The sequence below is a fragment of the Conger conger genome, chromosome 15 (genome assembly GCF_963514075.1).
Source record: "Conger conger chromosome 15, fConCon1.1, whole genome shotgun sequence".
NCBI classification, from domain to species: domain Eukaryota; kingdom Metazoa; phylum Chordata; class Actinopteri; order Anguilliformes; family Congridae; genus Conger; species Conger conger.
The window spans coordinates 534,321-541,820 of NC_083774.1; the positions used below are offsets into that span (position 1 = coordinate 534,321).

The 7,500-nt window shown below is 46.6% G+C and overlaps 1 protein-coding gene across 8 annotated transcripts in view; it reads right to left on the bottom strand.

Annotated features, from left to right (window-relative positions):
• The window catches only part of LOC133111383 (transcription factor SOX-6-like), a 148,540-nt gene that overhangs the window by 98,906 nt on the left and 42,134 nt on the right, over positions 1 to 7,500 (bottom strand). The window lies entirely within an intron of this gene.

The following is a 7,500-nucleotide window of genomic DNA, read 5'->3' on the forward strand; positions in this document are numbered from 1 at the left end:
GTCTATCACACAGCAAACAGACTTTTACACACTCACACACACGCACATACACACGTGTGTGTGCTTGTGTATGTGTGTGTGCTTGTGTGTGTGTGCCTGCCTGCATGTGCACTTTTTCCTCTGGCTTTTGGAGTCTAAGCTGTTGTGTCCTCTGTTATCTCTGCTTTTGTATGACGTCTTTACTTTTACTCGGGACAGCAGTTTGGTCATCTTCAGGTTGTTTTGCAATGAGCCTCATTAATACAGCTGACACTCAGTGCGGACGGAGGAGAGGGGGAGCAGGCCTATGTTTAGCGGACAGTATCGCCGTCACCGCGGTATTTATAGGGCGGAGGCGGTGAGGCTTGGCGTGCGGGCGGGTCGTGTTTCGGGGAAGGCTGACAGTGATGGTGTCTCCTCACATGGCCGGCCCTGTTTGGCGGGCTAGCGTTAGCTCGGCTAGCGTTAGCATCCGGAGCCAGCTTCCTGTGTGGTCTCATGACTAGGCTGGGGGTCGGAGGGTATCCCCTTTCCTCTGAGTGTCCTAACCAGGGCTGACTTACAGCCTGCGGTCTACAGTGCCCCACGCAGCTGACCTTCTAAAGACTATAAGTGGCCATAAGTCTTTCAGATGAGACTGTGGTCGTTAAAGTTCCCATGACACTTGTAGAGTAGAGGGTTCCCCAATGTCTTGGCTAAATTCCCAAACTCGCACTCTCAACCTGCCATCCCTGATTTCATTGGCTAAAACATTGTTCTCTTCCTCTCCACCTCAGCTGGTGAGTGGTGAGTGTTCTGGCACAAAATGGCTGCAGTGCATCACCCAGGTGGGTGCTGGTGGTGGTTGAGGTGAGTTTCCCCCTCATCACTGTAAAGTGCTTTGAGTGAGAGAAAAGTGTGATATTAATGTGTCTATCTATCGATCAATGTACCTCCACACTGGTCTGCCCCTGAAACGCCCGCCCCCCCCCTACCCTGGCAAATACAGGGCCCCCCAGGAGGAGAATATGACCCCCCCCCCCCCCCCAAACACACTGCCGCTGCCAAACAGAGAAGGGAGGGGGAAGCGCAGAGAGACGGCAGGGAGAGGAGAGATGGGTGCGTCCTGACACAGCTCAGAGTTTCCACCAATCAGAAGAGCTACAGCCCTACACAAATACCCAGCATGCACCACAGGAAATTACATATAATAACAGGGCAAATAAAGCCTTATGGAAAGGTACAAATGGCACATCATTTCTGAATTACAACCCCTGCCCCCACCCCACTGACTCACATTTACTGAGTCAAAAGGAATGAATTCCTATAAAATTCACATACATATACTATATTATTACAAAACATCTGTAACTGCTTTGTCCACGCAATAAATAAATAAATGGAATAAAATGGAAAACTCTCCACAGAGTAGAAGTAATTTAGCATCCACAGCGCTCTCCTCAGACAAATCGCCACGGTTCCGTTCAGCACTAAATCAAGAAATTATTACTGTGGAAACGGCAGTGCGCATCGCTGGCTATGGGAAGCAGAGGCATCATTATTTTTTCAAAAGGAACCGTTTGGCAGCACTGCTCAGATAAAACCAAAGCAGCGCATATTTCAGCGAGATACAAAGGCCAGAAATCTATTACCATCACCTACAGAAGAGTGCCCCTTCAAGGCACTGCTCGGTGGGCTAATAAGCGTGTAGCAGACAGTGAGAGGTTTGGGTCACACATCACCGTTTGGGCGGAAAGTAGGGGCCATTTTACAGTGAGGACAGGCCGGGGCACTGGCACCTCGCGGTACGATGGGGAGCGTGTGTGTGTGTGTGTGTGTGTGTGTCACATGTGTGTGTGTGTGTCACACGTGTGTGTGTGTGTCACATGTGTGTGTGTCACATCCTCACGACTTACAGCCGCAGAAACCTTTACATTTCCCCCGAGCCACACCAGGGACAGCGCCAGCCTCTCTCTCAGCAGCGAAGAGCAGCGGAAACACGCCGCTCACTCCAAACATCAGCCAAAACAACACCAAACATCCACCAAAATAACACCTAACATCCACCAAAACAACACCTAACATCAGCCAAAATAACACCTAACATCCACCAAAACAACACCTAACATCAGCCAAAATAACACCTAACATCCACCAAAACAACACCAAACATCCACCAAAATAACACCTAACATCCACCAAAACAACACCTAACATCAGCCAAAATAACACCTAACATCCACCAAAACAACACCTAACATCAGCCAAAATAACACCTAACATCAGCCAAAATAACACCTAACATCCACCAAAACAACACCTAACATCAGCCAAAACAACACCTAACATCCACCAAAACAACACCTAACATCAGCCAAAATAACACCTAACATCCACCAAAACAACACCTAACATCAGCCAAAACAACACCTAACATCCACCAAAACAACACCTAACATCAGCCAAAATAACACCAAACATCCACCAAAACAACACCAAACATCCACCAAAACAACACCAAACATCCACCAAAACAACACCAAACATCCACCAAAACAACACCTAACATCCACCAAAACAACACCTAACATCCACCAAAACAACACCTAACATCAGCCAAAACAACACCTAATATCCACCAAAACAACACCTAACATCCACCAAAACAACACCTAACATCAGCCAAAATAACACCAAACATCCACCAAAACAACACCTAACATCAGCCAGAATAACACCTAACATCCACCAAAACAACACCTAACATCAGCCAGAATAACACCAAACATCCACCAAAACAACACCTAACATCAGCCAGAATAACACCAAACATCCACCAAAACAACACCTAACATCCACCAAAACAACACCTAACATCAGCCAAAATAACACCAAACATCCACCAAAACAACACCTAACATCAGCCAGAATAACACCTAACATCCACCAAAACAACACCTAACATCAGCCAGAATAACACCAAACATCCACCAAAACAACACCTAACATCAGCCAGAATAACACCAAACATCCACCAAAATAACACCTAACATCAGCCAAAATAACACCTAACATAAACGCCAAACGCCAAAACATCTAACTTCTCATTCTAAACGTTCATCACCATTTGGATTACTATTCTTTTGTTGTTTCACTTCACAGCAAGACTCTTGTGGGACTTGTGGGAGAGTCAGAGAGAGAGGGAGAGAGAAAGGGAGGGAGAGAGTGAGAGAGAGTGAGAGAGAGAGAGAGGGAGGGAAAGAGAGAGGGAGAGCGAGAAAGACCTTTGACACTCCTTTATTTAACCACTCAGAGCATCAACAGTATGAGCAACACCTCATATTCACCGAACTAGTTCTTTCCTTTTATATATAGAGAGTGAGAGAGTGAGAGATAGAGACTAAACGCACCGTAAATGCAATTTAGGAAAATGCTATTTTAGGAAACACATTTTCCAAGTGTACCCTAATTTACACTGTTTAGAAAAACACAAGCGAGTACTTTTCATATTTCTGTAGCCTATCCACTTGAAAGTTTGACGCTTTGTGTGTTCAGAGCTCTTCTGCATACCACTGTTGTAATGTGCGGTTATTTGTGTTACTGTCACTGTGTGTACAGGTCTAACTAATAAAGTGCTCACTGAGTGTGAATATATATACAAATATATATATATATATATATATATATATATATATATATGTATAAGCCTGTTCATTAAATATGAGCATCCATCCATCCATCCATCCATCCATTATCTTAACCCGCTTATCCTGAACAGGGTCACAGGGGGGCTGGAGCCTATCCCAGCATACATTGGGCGAAAGGCAGGAATACACCCTGGACAGGTCGCCAGTCCATCACAGGGCACACACACCATACACTCACACACTCATACACTCATACACTCATAACTATGGGCAATTTAGACTCTCCAATCAGCCTAACCTGCATGTCTTTGGACTGTGGGAGGAAACTGGAGTTCCCGGAGGAAACCCACGCAGACACGGGGAGAACATGCAAACTCCGCACAGAGAGGCCCCGGCCGACGGGGATTCGAACCCAGGACCTCCTTGCTGTGAGGCAGCAGTGCTACCCACTGCACCATCCATGCCGCCCTAAATATGAGCATATCCATATAATTTAATAAAATTATAACAGAGAAACTCAAGGATTAAAGAACATGGTAGTAAAGTTTTGGTTTCATATTAATAAGGAAAAAAGCTTTATTTAATGATGTAAAATAGTTTTAAAAACTAAAAACAGTCATCTGATTTACATTTCTCATCTTATCTCAGTTTTATAAAAATTAGAGTGGAACTGAAGTGGACAAAGCAATTATGAACCTGGATATTGAAACATGGAAAATGGTTAGAAAAAAAAAATCTTAACAGGGGATGCTTGAAAGCCCTCCAAATTCATTTGGCTGAATTGTTTTTCCATAAATGTTGACCTTCCCTTCTATAAAAAGTCAAGAGACAATTACAGAGGCCCTCATGCTGCCCTCTTCCCGAACACTGTTACAATTTAACAAGTGTGTGTGGAACGGATGAAACACACACTACACACACCTCTACCTCCACTCTCCTGATACACACCTCCACCTAAACTCTCCTGATACACACCTCCACCTAAACTCACGTGATACACACCTCCACCTACACTCTCCTGATACACATCTCCACCTAAACTCACCTGATGCATACCTACACTCTCCTGATACACATCTCCACCTAAACTCACCTGATACACACCTCCACCTACACTCTCCTGATACACACCTCCACTCTCCTGATACACACCTCCACCTCCACTCTCCTGATACACACCTCCACCTACACTCTCCTGATACACACCTCCACCGACACTCTCCTGAATGCGGCGTCCTCCAGGCTGCGTGAGTGATTGAGCAGACATTGAGCAGAGCAGGGTAATGACTCAGAACATGTCCAGAGGAATCACAGGGTATTGGCTATTGAGCGGAATGGTAGAACACCTCCTGTGCACTGGAGCCAGGGCCTGACGAAGCAGACGACACCCGAGTCATACCTGCGTGCTCTCTCTCCTGTGTGCCCTCTCTCCTGTGTGCCCTCTCTCCTGTGTGCCCTCTCTCCTGTGTGCTCTCTCTCTTGTGTGCTCTCTCTCTTGCGTGCCCTCTCCTGTGTGCTCTCTCTCCTGCGTGCTCTCTCCTGTGTGCTCTCTCCTGTGTGCTCTCTCTCTTGTGTGCTCTCTCCTGTGTGCTCTCTCTCCTGTGTGCTCTCTCTCCTGTGTGCCCTCTCCTGTGTGCCCTCTCTCCTGCGTGCCCTCTCTCCTGTGTGCACTCTCCTGTGTGCACTCTCCTGTGTGCTCTCTCCTGTGTGCTCTCTCTCCTGCGTGCTCTCTCTCCTGCGTGCTCTGTCTCCTGTGTGCTCTCTCCTGCATGCCCTCTCTCCTGTGCCCTCTCCTGCATGCCCTCTCTCCTGTGTGCTCTCTCTCCTGTGTGCCCTCTCTCCTGTGTGCTCTCTCTCCTGCGTGCTCTCTCTCCTGTGTGCTCTCTGCTGCGTGCTCTCTCCTGTGTGCACTCTCCTGTGTGCACTCTCCTGTGTGCACTCTCCTGTGTGCTCTCTCCTGTGTGCTCTCTCCTGTGTACGCTCTCCTGCGTGCACTCTCCTGTGTGTGCACTCTCCTGTGTGCTCTCTCCTGCGTGCACTCTCATGCGTGCACTCTCATGCGTGCACTCTCATGCGTGCACTCTCCTCAGAACTTCCACACAGCACCCCCCCAACTTTATACATTAATATGTGAATAATATGGTTTCAAGATTGTCTGACATTCAATGCCAAGTGCAAGAGAGTAATACATTTAAACAACGTTCCAGCGCAGGGCTGGAGTCTTCAGGAGAGAGCGGTGCAATGATGAGATTGTTTCCGACAAGTCTGTCATCATATATTTTTCACACAGAAGAGTTATATTAACCCTGGGGCCACAAACACACAAAATGAGCTTCAATAAATGATCAGGAGCCATTAATTATGTCTGAGGAAGAGCTATAACTGTTCATACACAGTTATCATTTACAGCAAAGCCTTCTCCAAATCCCCAGAATGTGAATCCTGACAAAATGAGATCATCAAAGAGAACAAGCACATTGATGCAGGGCAAAGTGACCAGTTTTCTAAGATATTACTGCCCTCACACACACGCACACACACACACCCACACACACACCCACACACACCCACACACACCCACACACACCCACACACACCCACACACACACACACACACACACACACACACCCACACACACCCACACACGCACACACACACACCCACACACACCCACACACACACACACACACACACACACACACACAAACATGGACAAACACGGACATGCGCGCGGACGCACGCCACACACAAACACAAACACACCAGCAAATACATTATAAATACAAAACACAGAAAATGGCTTTGTGATTTCTGTGTTTTGTGGGATTTTTATATAAAGCAATCCTGTAAGGTTGCTGAGATTTTAGTACAGCAGGCAGGGCCAAAGATAAAAAGATTTCCTTCAACCCGTTAATTGATTTCTAGTGTCTTTGAGACACAACAAAGACACTGAAGGATATAATAAATATGACCACACACTCACGATCCACACTGACCACACACTCACGAACCACACTGACCACACACTCACGATCCACACTGACCACACACTCACGATCCACACTGACCACACACTGACGAGCCCACTGAGCACAGTTATATTCCTCAGTAAAGGTCACATGGCTATTTTCTTATTTTCTGTCCTGTACACTCATGTTAAGGCTCAATTGTCTCACACACACACACACACACACACACACATAGTCCTGCATGCTATACAGACACCCACAACAGTGTCTCCACCTCACCGCAAAACCTGTATTATTTAACACAAAGTTGCCTTTCAAAAGGAAACAAACCAGTTTTATTAAATGATTAAAGCACATGAAAGCATAAAGCCTGCAGATGGTTTCATTTCCACCGCAAACAGAGACAGATTTACAGTAAATATTTAACATTTTGCCTTTTAAACCAATACAATGCACAATCACGTCACAGAAGATCGTTCTTCTTTCAGACACTTTTCTGAATATGATAAATAAATCAAAATGCACCAAGATGAAAACAAAACAACAAAACATTTTGCCCTTTTAGACCATACACACGCACTGCATACACTGTTCATATCTGTATCATCTGTTGTCCTTGGAATTGGATTTTAATCTTGTGTGTTTTGTTTAGTTTGCAGAGACATGGGCTGTGGGGGTGCTGGGGGGTGGAGTCAGAGGACCCAGAACAGGCTGGGAAAGCCTGTTCTGGGACTCTGACTCCACCCCCCACACCACACAGCCCATTAGCCCCCAGATTCACCCCGCTGTTCACATGGCCTGTCTCTCTCCCCTCTCTCCCCTCTCCCTCTCCCTCCCCCTCTCCCCTCTCCCTCCCCCTCTCTCCCTCTCCCTCCCCCTCTCTCCCCCTCCCTCTCCCTCTCCCTCTCCCTCCCCCTCTCTCCCT